The 14,066-nt window shown below is 36.6% G+C and overlaps 1 protein-coding gene across 1 annotated transcript in view; it reads left to right on the top strand.

The window, feature by feature from the left end:
• Positions 1 to 14,066, top strand: part of sev (receptor protein-tyrosine kinase sevenless) — a 39,625-nt gene that overhangs the window by 11,859 nt on the left and 13,700 nt on the right. The gene's annotated exons all lie outside the window — the stretch shown is intronic.

Genomic DNA, 14,066 nt, shown 5'->3' with positions numbered 1-14,066 from the left:
GTACATAGTTCCCAGGCTGATAAAGGAAATAGAGTGCGTTCTTATCCCATAGGAGGAGTCAGTAGTAATTAATTCGATACGAGTATTACACTGCTGTGAAGAGGGACGTGTTGGAAACCAGAATCGTCATTGCTAATAATAAGTGTAATTGCTTTTTTCGGAATGCGTTTCATTTGTGGCTGGGGCCGCTAATTGATGGAAGTCAATGGACCAAGCCGCGGATTAACGGCGCTCTAGATCGCAAAGCGTCAATCATAATGATGCCAAGACATAACGACAACAAGGAGGTGTCAAGGAGATTTCATAACACCCAACCACCCCTAAATAATAATAAAAAAAAACTAGCAACTTTTACGCACCCACGTGTGAAACCTCGGCAGTTCCTAAAATGTAAATGTAAACCAACCAAATTCTTTCCTCGCATTTGTTTTTCTTAAATTTACCCTAAATGAAGGGTTGTTTAGTTCAAAACTGTGGAATCCGTTGTTGTCGCCTCTTGACGGTTGTTCTCCCATTGATGCATCTGCTCAAGTGCATCCATCAGGGGTTTGTTTGGGTGCCGACGCCACTCTAGAGACATCAATTGGCGCCCAGACGAGCTGAGCTAATCAACTAGCGTCCCTCTCCAGCGCCATCGTTAGTCCTTCAGTCCCTTTTGGCCGCCATGTCTGGCTCACTTCAACCTTAATTGCACATTTGCGTGAGACAGCTTTTGCATGATATCGCCAATCTTCGCCTCTTAAAATGTCCTTCCACTTCTCTGAAATTCAAGAAATCATTTTTAAATTCATGACCATCAAAAAACCTCTTTGATGATGAATACGATTCTCTATGGTGTGAATGTTGTATTGTGCGGAACATAAGGAAAACTTATTTCATTCAATTTAACCACTCCGGCGTTTAACAGTACGTAACAAGTATGTATGTACATATATATTTTGACTCGAGAAATGAAATGAGCATTTGTATAAACTTTTTATTAACTTACCCTCTTCTTGTTTTTGGAGACTAGCTGGTATGAAATGTTTATTACTGAGCTAACACTGCCGCTGCGCTAACACATCTTCAGAAATACATCATTACTAGACATAAACTAGGGATCGGGGCAGAGGGCCTTTTTCCATTGTTAATTTATTAGAAAAACCATTTTTACAAGTTTTTTTTACCTCTCTTGCTTGTCACTGATGAAACAGTCTATTATTATTTGCGGTTCTGTGATAATTTCGCATTCGTCACGAATATATCGAATAAGAAATATTTGGCAGTCGAAAATCCCACCCATCGAGAGTACCCCACAGAATTCGAGTGTCAGATATTCCAAATTCACGATTATCGTGTGCGAAATTTTTCGATTACCGTTATTTGCAATTGCTCCGACGACTATCCAATGTTTAGTCATTACTAAGTTGTCTGAATGTTGATCATACTATAATGTATTAATACATCCCTTCAATATTCAATATTTTAATATTAACTACTAATTGAATTTGAAAAAAAGTGTCCAATACCCCTTCCCTTAATATTGAACAACAATGGTTTGCATTCAACGTGTTCTATATTTTTATGAGCTCCTCAATATCAAATATCAAACTTAATGTCATAAAAGTTCACGAGGAATTCGCCACTAGGCGATGGGGTTTAACCTCTGCGGGTCTGGGAGTGTCGAGAAGTGTCAAGTGAAGACCAATCGTATCCGTAAACTTTAACCCAAAGTCCAATTTCAATAAAGTCGTCAACGACAACTGTCAACCGAATGCGACGGCATCGTTAGGAAAACGTCAATAGAGTTGACCGCGTGTGAACGTTCGGGCCAAAAGTCGTTTTTCAATTATGGGGTCCCAAGCGCAGGGGTCCCCATCACGGGACCCCATTACCCGGCCGCTTATTCATGTGCATCATATGAATAAACATTTATTTAAATTAAACGTTTCCTTCCGACCGAATCGTAAATACACAGCGTACATGTGGTTGGACACTGCCAGTAGATATCACTCCCTATCGTTCAACCCAATGGTTGATTTTTCACATTCTGCATTGAACACTTGCTAATTTCGTCCACCTGACTGCCTCGAAATGTTTCACAGGTGGGGGGATGCTTACTCGAACAACCCACCCCCTCGTTATTATCCCATGAATTATTCATGATTGAATAGTTAATGGTTACCAACGAATGAACAACGTGTGAATTGACCTGTTCGCCGTTAACGAATTTCTACCCACCCCAACGGGTATCAGTTACATACGCTTACTTACATATGTACATACATACACATATCTCGCTTTTGTCGAAGATTGGCACCGTGATCCTGCGGGTCCCTGCTCCTGCGGTTCTCGCTCCACTTGCGATTTATTAATACAAAACGGTGTATGCAAGTGGTGTGCTCTTTTATGATGTCCCGTGAACATCGCGTTGTTTTTAATGAGGAAGTAGGAATTAGCCCAGCACAAGCGGTGGGCTCGCCAACCATTGGTGTGCCATTGACCATTGACTGTCTAAAATAGTGTGTAAATATAATTAAAACGGATAAAAACACGGTGCGGTAATTTAGAGAGCATGATCTTAACGTGTAGTCAATGGAGTGAGCGATATTTTATATTGTAAAGTAATGGTTTTGGATAAAAGCTGATCGCCAAGTTCTTCAAATGTGCATCTTTTGTTTACGGTCAATGTACATATGTTGGTATGTAGCTTGCTATTCAGACTGAATAGGAACTAACTTTTATGGAATTGGGCAGTTTTTTTGTGACAATTGATATGAAACATAAAACAACGATATGATATGTCCTTTGCAGCGGCGGTTTATCATACATGAACATGAAAATAAGCGCGCGCTTGCGGCCCCTGAATTTTGGGCCCCCCGAAATGGGCCTTTACTACCAAAGTTTACAACTTACAAATTATTATCATTGTCCACAATACGTTCGTAAGCCAAGAATCAATAAAATTAATACATAGTCCACGTATTAATATAGGTTCAGATAAAAATATTCAACAAATATTAGGTTATAAAATTTATAATTTCTATTACATGTAAAAAAATTCAGTCCGATTCAGTTAGCGGCTTGGGAGATAATTGAATTCAATAACTTAAAAAAGAGGACAACTATAAGGGGAGGTACAATTTCCGTTCAACTTTAAAATTTGAAAAAAAATTACGTCGTGACGATAAGAATTTCAGTAACCGATACTAAGTTTCTGTTCGATAGGACTAACGGTGTTCAAAAAATCCCCAAAATACACAGACACACACACATTTTTTTCTAGATCATGGAAACGTGATCAGTGATCGATTCTGAGTTAGAATCAGTCAAAATCTCGAGTTCGAATTTTCTCATGATCACAAAACTTCAACTATTGCTACGTACATAGATAAAGTAAAAACGATGTTAACTTTTTTTTGACTGAAGCGGTCCGCGGCCCCCCATTTATTTGATCCGCCATTGGTCCTTTGCTCGGAGATATGAATTTGATATCAAAATACTTTTGACTGAATGTGTCATGGGACTTGCCGCACTGTGATGGATAGCGAGTGACCTGTACCTATATTTTATTTTATTTCTCCAAACATACTGAATGGCAGGGTCTTCATATTTTATGTATTCCTCATAAAAACCTCTATTTTTCAAAAAACTATTTTAAAACTATTTTTCAAATTATGTCTTTGTTAAATTTGTTCAATATCAACATAAATAAACATTTTCGCGGGAAGGACCTTGTTACACACGCCTCACAGATACGAGAAAGAGTAATGAGTAATTCAGTACGCGCCGCGCTCAACAGTCAGTGTGAGAATGATATCCGTCTTGGAATGACAACTCTGCTTCAGCATTTATTTTTTTCATTTCTTGTACTTATTTCTTTCTTTCTTCGACGTGTAATACACGATAAAGTGATTGTTATAGCTAATTACAATAATTAACCTCGCAGATTTTGCATTATTATAACTTAAAACTAACATTTTAACTGGACGCTCCAGTACAGTGACTAGCGGATTTTTTTAGCCCAGTGAATCAAGTGTTAAACAATAAAAAAATATATATATCCAAACGTAATTATAATTTGTATTTCTATAGTTTGTAAAGGTGTGTAAGGGTTCTACGACATGGTCGAATTTGGGTTGCCATCCTGCGAGTTGGGACCGATTTGACCATGTTGGTGGCTACCGCCTTACTTCCGTCCCGCCCGTCATATTAAACAGCGTATTTAGACAATACCATAATTTCATTCCATTCGCCCCCATAGATATATATACTGCCATCCCTCACCGAAAATAAGCTTAAGCATACGAGCTCCTCGAGAGGCATACCTAAATTCCATACAGTAAAATCCACCTATATCTATAGCTTTTTGATAGTATTTACCTTTTTTCTTCAATTTCCTTCATTAGTTTTGTTTTAATTATATAAGTACTTACATATGTAGTATTCGGACGTGCTTTTATTTTATGCTAGTAATTAATACTTTCTTATATTTCTCAAATAATGTAAATTTATGGAAGATTTTCAGCTTACGTACAATGAATATTTATGTAACACGTGTGTTATAAATTAGAAGTTGAGATTATTACATGCTTGACTCGATTCTTGCTTGTTTTGATCGATCAATTTCAAATCGGCAACAATACATTGCTAAACAAAGTCAATCTGAAGAGAGAGCAAACGTGCAAAATTGCACCGAGTTGCAATTTTCAGAGAGTGCATATCAGTATTAGTCAATAAACGCGTAATTAAACGCACTATCTTAATGTGTAATTTTTTCGCGAGCGTTAATTAAATTCACGCCGATTGGAGTGTTATTTTAGTGTATCACCTTCGAAATGCGTACGCTTAAGCCCGAGATAGCATCTCATTTTGAATTTAATTGAAAGTTTCATGACCTCTCCGTCGAATGGCATGATTAAACCTTTCGGATGAGGTTATCTCTGTTTGTTTTTCATTGTGAAAACAGGCGCCGTAGCATGTCTGAAAAACACAATAATACTCGCAGTTGATGTTTAAAAATAAAAAAAAAATGGCGTACGCACTATTGGGCCGTTCAGACGAAGTTCTAATTAAAATTAATTTGTAATAATTATGCATCCGGCCTATTCGTTGAAACGGGAGCACATCCTTTGCCGATGATTCCCATTTAGTGACCGGAATGGCAATTGTGCGACAATGAAGCTTTTTATGCCCTTCCGTTTTCGCCCTTTCGTACTTCATTGTTCGCTCTTTCCGCACTCGTACATATACATACATAATTGACCACATTTTCGTTTAGAATCCAATTATTCGAGTAAAAAAATCTCGTTCGAATTCCATTCGAATGACTTCTCAAGAATCTCTCTTGGCTAATCGTCTAATCCAAGGATTAAAGCTTAATTGAAGTACATATGTACGTGTTCAGGTTCTTTCAAATATCGGGATATCGAATAATACTCACCTTTTGGAAAATTGTCAATTTTGATATATGTACATATGTATTTACTTACATATGTATATATTTTTTTAATTTTCTTATCAACGTATGACACAGATTGTCAACTGCTGGTCTAGTTTATATCAGGGCTCGAAATGGACAGGAGCGCGTGGGAGCGCCGCTCCCTTTCGTGAAATGCAAAAACGTACTGCTTCCTATAATAAAAAATTCAAAATTTCCGTTAGCTTTCGTAAGTTTTAAAAAAAATTGAAATTCAATAATTATTGTTGAAAGCTGTGTGCACTAATGTTACTTGTAAATAACGGATTCCAAATTTTATTCAATTCGAAGTTTTTATGATTTCGTGTATTTATGTCGATTTTTTTCTTTTAAATTGTCGGCGTTCTTATTTGAACTAAATTACTAAGGAACCAAAATCTGAAAATTGCTCAGTCTTGCAAGTCCCTCTGATGAGAATTTAGCGAACGCAAATCAGTAATGATTAATTTGAGAAACCTTGACTTATTACAAACAAAGATCTCAATGTTTATAAATACATGTGTATAATATATGTGTACATATATATATACATACATGTGAACATTTTTGGAGATACTCTTCTTCGAACAGTGGCCCATTGAGCTCATATTCTACACTAGGCTTTCTCAAACATCCGAAAAAAAATTCTCCGATTAGTGAACATTTCACACGGTACATTCGTTCTTTTGTTTTTGTTTTAATATACGTATCAATTTACATATGTATAGTATACAATATTGGTGCGTAGGGTTGGGTTCAGGGATCCAAATTATAGGCCAAATAAAGAGTAGACTTGCATAGAAAGGAGTAGAAGAAAAACCACTCGGAAAAATTTTGTTCTCGTCGATATTTATCAATAGGATTTGTTGTCTTATCTTGGCCATTGCATACATCTGTTTCAATAACTGTTTAGTTTAGGTGTTGTGTGCGTGTTGTTTTCGATGATCTCTCTCTGGTATTGAATTAACTTTTAGTAATTTCTCAAATGTGCGTGTGCGTACGATCTCAAACAAGTCGCCCGTCGTTATCTGTCACAATAAATTGTAAATGACGGGTCGTGTGTGAATAATGAAGACGTAAATTTAATCTAGGCACGCCCTTCACACCGCCAGGGGGTCCATCAAATTGAGGGATGCAACGGCATAGTTAATAATTACCAATTAGCTCGTGTCAGAATTATATAGAGATTAAATACATATCTCTATTTCCCGAAATTGAACAAAATATGAATTCATAACTGTTTTAATTGACGATCTTATTCGACGCGTTATTTAGATCATTACACGCATGCTCGAATTGGAGGCCCATTAATAAATTCAATTCTCTTACTCAATTTCGGCCAACGGGCAAAAATCAACATGGCCTAATTTTACAACATCCTTACCCTTGACATTATTGAGGCTTTGGTATAGAATTTCAAATTTTTATTTTTGACATAATCATTTCAAATATTGACCATATGCTGTAAAAGCTCAATGCGAAATTCAACTCTATCCGGTCTCCTTGAAAAATTGAGATTCACTAGCTATAATATATCGTCGTGTATATGTTACAGTTGAAGTGTACCTTCCAGTTTTAATACATTTTGACTAGTTAGAATATATTAACTAACCTGGTACCAACTACCGTTATTGTTGAAGTATATTTTCAATTGTAATATATTTTGACTAATTGGAATATACATATTCCGTCTACCCAACGTAAGTTGATTCATATGGCGAACTACATACATTCCAACTGGTCAAAATATATTACTGAACTGGAAATACAGTTCAACTATGAGTTGGTACCAGGTTAGATGTAGAGGTTAGGTTTTCGTGAAAACGTCACCCGACTAGTAAATTGAGTTGAAAAGTTTTTTTTTGTTTTGAACTCATTATTAGAGTTTTCATAACATGGTACTCATTATCTTTATTCGTATATTAAATTATTCAATTCTAAAGCATTCATAAAAACATCACAGCTGTCAAAACTCAATTGTTATATTACAACTGGCGCAAACTGTTGAAAGTGTATTTGTTGTTGTATAGATATAATTTACTAGTTAAATTGTATTCGAATATGAACGACCTTAAACGCCAGTTGGAATATATGCATAACAACTGGAAATACACTTCAACTGAACATATACACTTCTGGCTAATGGTTACATGTATTTTTTTTTACAAACTAGTCTCCTTATAGATGAGTAAGGCACAGACACACTGATAGACGTACAGCACAGCCACACTGATAGACGTACGGCACAGCAGCTGTGTAGACGTATCCTTATGTAATTGCTAATTCGTACGATCTTAGTATTTCGACAAGTTTATTTTACATTTCTTCGAATATGGGAATCATCGTTATCGATCACTGTCAAAATATCACCGAAAACATTCCAGGGGGTGAGTTTTGCCTTGGATGGCCATAGCATAGAACAAACGTGCTAGTATATTTTTACATGTGCAAAACTATCTAAAAAAAAAAAAAAAAAAACATGCCGCTTACCACTCAAATGCCTGCGCCCTATTTTAATCTCTTTTAAGCTCCTTTTCTTGACAAGCATCTTCCACTCGATGAAGACCACAAATACCTATATGCCAATAGTTTCATTTACCTATTTAGTCTACACTTTATAAAATGTGTAATACCGGCTTACCGGTAAATCAAATTACGAGCTATTCATTTTATTTTCTCCATACAGTCTACTTTTTATAACTTTTGCAAAAATGTACTTTCACTTCTTTACTTATCTTCAAAAATTACCGTTTTTTCAGTTTATTTTAACTTCCTAGAAAACACTCCTATATTCCTTCATACATATTTTTAACCAACACTTCAGATTTTATTCTATGGGAGCAAATTTGTTCTTGGAATAAGCAGCAGAAAAACAGTAAATAGTCTATAACTAATCCCCTATTATTTTCTACATACATATGAAACACACTTACATATGTACATACATATAGTATACCAATAAGTAACATTTCCACTAAAGTTTCTAATTCAAATTTCGATTAAAATTGTTAACTCAAATGTTCTCCACATCTTCCTCTCTCACCTACACTCGTACTGTTGTCATTTAAATGACTTCTGAAGAACACTCGATCAAAGATGACTGATGTGGGGTACCACTCTTATTCCCCTTCGGTTAAATCAGATCATCCTATCAGTTGCTCATTCGGCTTCCAGCGCTGGTTAGCCAAACCCAGTGGGTGTCTCCCCAGTTTTGTGTACACGAGTGCTCGTGTTTTTAATCAAGTTTAATTAGGCAACTAGACTGTGGCTCTGGCAACGCTCACCGATCAGTCCGGGGTCTCGTCGGTTAATTTTGTTTTGTCACTTTGCGGATTGCCCGTACACAAAGACCCGCTAGGCAAGGTCATAGTTCAACGACGTGGAAAGCATGCGAGAAGTTTCCTGATTAGCCTCAATGAATCAAGTAAAAGAGGAGAAAAGAAATTAAAGGACTACCGCACACAGGAAAGTGTCGGCATCTTTAATTTTACCAACATGGCCGACTTCGCTTTGTTTTGTAATTGTATGTATAGGTGAACTAACCAATAGCAAAGGTGAACTGGTCTATTTAGCTCTCGCTCGACTTCTGGTTATTTTCGATTTTATTCTAAAGGGGAAGCTGCACGCGTAAACAATGAATTCTAGTTTGCGTTCAGACTGGTAAATACCGGGAACTCGAAATGCATTCGACAAATGCACATTTCCTCTGTGAGTAATGTGTAGTTATTAAAACGATACGATTCAACGTGTGCTAGGTCAGTTCTCTGCAATGCACACATGTACATACATATGTGAATGATAATAGCAATATAATTGAGTCAAAGTTTTAAACAATGTTTCTTAAAGAACAATAATATCCTAAAGTTGTTGAGTCTGTTATTCTCCATCAAGCACAACATCCTGAGATTGTCAAAAGTATAATATGAATTCACCGTTAGTGATGATGCTGCTTTGCTAACTAATATTTATTCAACTTTTTCAATTATATCAAACGTATGTCTACCATATTTAGATTATAAACTTTTTTTGTTAAATATTATTTAAAAAAAAGTACAATCGTAAAAAATATTCGTTGATTTGTGAATGACCTTAAAGTCAACTGGTATATCTGAAACTTAAATTAAATTCGTTTAAATTTTATTGCTATTGTGATAACACATCATCGATGAATTCTCATTGGATCGTATATATGTGTATAGTCTATGGTTTCAAATCATAACCCTCTCGTAGAGACGCTCAACTTGGGAGGCTATTTATAAAAATCTTAATGGGTGAGTATCATATTCTAAAAATTCTGGTTGACCTCAAGCTTGGATGTCCGAGAAGCTGGCAGAATTTTGCTCAGAGAGGCTTCTGACAATTCTGATCAGAACCAATGTGCTTTTTGACTCACCCCTTTCTAAGGTCATTCTACTACTAAATTGTCTGAGCAGCTCGACATTCTCACTGCATCATACAGTTGTGAAGTTAGGCAACAACTTTTGAATGGCTCTAAGTTACAAACCCTTGTTTTACATTCATATACATATGTAAATTTTATGTACAAAGGTACATGTATATTTCTGTAAACTGGCCAAGGAAGGCACATTGGGTTTCCATGCTGGGTCTTTTTGGTAAAAATTTAAATAAAATAAAATGATATTTCACCATTGACTTATCGGACCAATTCTATCGGCGGCTCTATAAGTTTATCAGACTAATTGTCGAAGTGAATGCAAAATGCAATTTAGGTTTCTATAATTTTCGATATTTTATAACCTACTCAACTGACCACTAGTCTCTGAAGGTGAAGTTTAATTGTGCTGTCGTTCATCTATAATTACCGTTTGAGATAAGGCATCTTTTCATTCATCACCGTAGTGGGGGCGGAGATCCAGCAGCACAGGAAATGGTAATTCAAACGCGGTGGTAGCTCGAGGGTGTAGGAGGAGGAGGAGGAAGGGGGGACAGCTTCGCCCTTAATTGACAGTTTTCTGATCATGTTGTCCCGCCTGATTGATACAAATTGGATTTAACGAATGTCGTTAAACAAACATTACATGAAAAAAGAGGAGAGAACAATAGGATTGACTTTGACGAACGGATCATGGGAACCCAATTTACATCTCCGCCGCTCGCATTTAACTCGTTTCCTCTCGGAACAAATAATACAAACTCTTCACATCGATACGTGCGACGTTGAGCGATAATCTCCACTTTATAGTCTTTATTTTTAAACCTAGCTCGTCGACGGAGATATTCGAATTAACCCAATCTCGGAAGGGGATGACTCGAGGATTTGTTTTATTGAACGCGAACAATTTTTCAAGTTTTAAGTTGTCAAGTGGTGCGCACGAACCGTCTATCTTGTTTATCGTATAGATTTGTTTCCCACACCAGGACAGTTTCCACGGTGGTACGTTTCACCACTTGAATGGTGGCTTCTGGAAAATGTCTGCTAGTTAATCTCACTCCTTTTTTTTCGAATGCATGTTATATTGTTCGTATATACACCCTTGTGCATAAATAAAGTTCGATGTTTCAAAAGTGTACGTAACCAGTTGGGTAATGGTGATAAAGTCCTTATTATTAAGCGTGGGACGTTCAACGGTCTCAACGTTACGCATTCGACGATCATACAATTGATTTAATTCAACACGAGTATAATAATATTATGGATTTATTCCTTCAATATTTAATTTCATTAAAAACTGCATTTGACTGGCTTCCAAATTATCTTAATTAATAACTTTATTCACATTCTTATTTATGGATATAATATTTTTAACGGTCACTTTTGTTCGTTATCGGGTAACTGCGTAAACAAGTGCATAATCAGTGGTTCCGAAAGTTACAAGCTAATTACATATTGCGAGTTCATGTAAGCGTAACCCACCCCTTTTAAAACTTTGTCTACATTGGACGAACCAAGGTGTTTTTATAGTGATTTGAGATTGGATCTTTAATATACAAAAATACTCGCAAGCCCTAGGTTCCTTTTTTCTGCTTCATATTCCATGACTTTTAGCAATAAGCATTCCCAACTGGATTTCTTAAATTGGATGCTATTTATTTTATTTTTTTAAGTATAAATTTATATTTTTTACCATAGTGCCATTTTAAGTTGCCCCCAAAGCAACAAAATTTATAGATTATAAATTTGATTTTGTATTCAAATAGTAGTTGCCAATTTTGTGACGAGTCATTTCAACAATGAAGCCAGAGAAATTGGTTAACTTTAATAAGAAACGATCGACTTGGAGTTAGTCTAATCAGCAGCACTGCAGAGATACTCCGAATAAATTATTTTCAATCTAGATCAAATCAGGGCTCGAACCCGATACTTATCGGTGGTTAGCATTAACACAGCCACCTAGCTATACACTACATTTTTTTAAACGACTCAAACATACGTAGAAGATACAATTGAAAATATCGCCATAGCTAGATAGATTTCTGGAATAGTCTTCCAAGCTCTCAATATTTCTTCTTCTACAATATTTATTATTCTTCATTTACTGATGAAGTTTTGCCCACAACTGACGAAATTGTAAATCTTTCGCATGCCAGCAAATTTTTCAGCAGTACATTGCTTCTTATACTTAGCAACAATCATTCATTCATTCCGACATCACTCATTAAGTTGATATAATTGAAAGTATACTTATTTTCACAATAATTTTGTCTGCAACGCATTTTTTGCAGTTCTATAATATTATTACATAAGTATAATATATATTTTGAATAATTTTCGTTTAAAACATATACACTAACTTCATTTGCCGCACAATTCCATGATGCTGTGTTGAAGTTTCAAGCACGTATTGTATCGTTTTGTTTCCAAACAAGTTTCACAAAATTTATGTTCCTTCTACAGTTAAAAGAAAAGGGTGATATGTGGATATATCGTACCTTCGCAAAGTATCGTCACGCATCGTTGATGAAACACAATGAAATCACTTGCACTTGTGGAATCCTCCTTGTGAAGTTTAACGGTCAAGGTGTATCCTGCCGCTTGAGTGATTACAATTACAACCGAAAGCGAATAGGATAAAAAAAAACTGGTTTTAATTTTTAGACGGTCGGTGTGCCCTCCCTTATTTTCCTCAATTTACGTCCCGACTGACTAATGGTTCGAAATGTTTTACGGGCGGAAGTTTTGACTCTTCTCACTTTGGACCCAATAGAAAAGACGATAGACCAGGATGATGACTACGTGGATTCTTACGAGTGTAGGCTGGACACAAATTAGGTTGATGAAAACTGACCTCTTCAAGTGAATTCGTTTAACACGTTCGACCAACAAAGGAAAAAAAGGAAGTAGAAAGAGAGGCAATTTCCTAGAAAAGTTCAAAAGTTCAATTTTTTACTGTGGTCGGATGTCGAACGGCTGTCATACATAGGTGAGGTGGTTGTCTGGTTCGACGTTGGAGACGGATTCAATTTGAACGTCTGGAGTCTGTGTGGAGATGTGTTTATGGGGCCTCATAAAGTTAATTGGCTAGGTTGGTCGCGTGCCTGACGAAGGAGCACGCAGTGTACGCGCACCACAGATCCGGAAGCGGGGGCGGCTATTCTTCTCTGTCATCTTCGAACGTCAAGGAGCGTAAGGTACTTGGATCGATAAATTTATATCATCGTCCGAGTCAATTAATGAACATCACCCATTGCAGGACTGCTCACTTGAGCAATACACCTCAGTGACCGAGCTTGAATTTTGAATTGTAATATATGCATACATATGCTACAGTTGAACTATGTATATCTTCCAGTTGCAATATATTTTGACTAGTTGGAATATATTCCATCTAACCTGGTTACCTAAGTTTCTAAGTTTCCAAGTACCGTTATAGTTGAAGTGTATTTTCAGTTGGAATATATTCCGTCCAACCCACGTAAGTTGATTCATATGTAGGGTTGTCAGGCGTCCCGATTAATCGGGATTGTCACCAGTTTTAAGTCTCATGTCCCGGTGTCCCGAACAAACCTCTCGGGACGCCTAAATGTCCCGGTTTACTACTTTTTAAATTCGTACAGAAGTTTTTAACTTAGAATTAACATAAACTATAAACAAAAAGTCGATGTCTGGACCAGACAGTCTGGTAAAAACCGGTGCGGTGCAAGCGCTCGACAATCACCAGACAGACTGAACGACAGATAAACTGGATGGCAGCTTTAAACGCAATTCTCGTCTTCTCAAATGATAGATTACACATCAGATGACGAGTAACCTTTCGATGTGCACAGATGCAATTATTAAAATTGAGTTGGATCTTTCAGGCGAGTTTAATAAGGCAAGATTCGATAAGTTCCGAATCTTGCCTTATTAAACTCGCCTGAAAGATCCAACTCAATTTTAATAATTACCATTTTAATAATTGCATCTGTGCACATCGAAAGGTTACTCGTCATCTGATGTGCAATCTATCATTCGAGAAGACGAGAATTGCGTTTAAAGCTGCCATCCAGTTTATCTGTCGTTCAGTCTGTCTGGTGATTGTCGAGCGCTTGCACCAAACCCCATCCGAGGGTGCCAACCTTATTTTATGGAATTCTATTGTGTAAGTTATTTTTGAGCGCTGAAAATTAGGACTTCTCGAAACTGCGCTACTGTTCAGTGCAATTTAGTGCATTTTTCCGGGAACCTTGT

The sequence above is a fragment of the Arctopsyche grandis genome, chromosome 9 (genome assembly GCF_051622035.1).
Source record: "Arctopsyche grandis isolate Sample6627 chromosome 9, ASM5162203v2, whole genome shotgun sequence".
Taxonomy (NCBI): Eukaryota; Metazoa; Arthropoda; class Insecta; order Trichoptera; family Hydropsychidae; genus Arctopsyche; species Arctopsyche grandis.
Note: the sequence above shows the minus strand (reverse complement) of the source record. Positions and strands in the feature narration are given on the sequence as shown.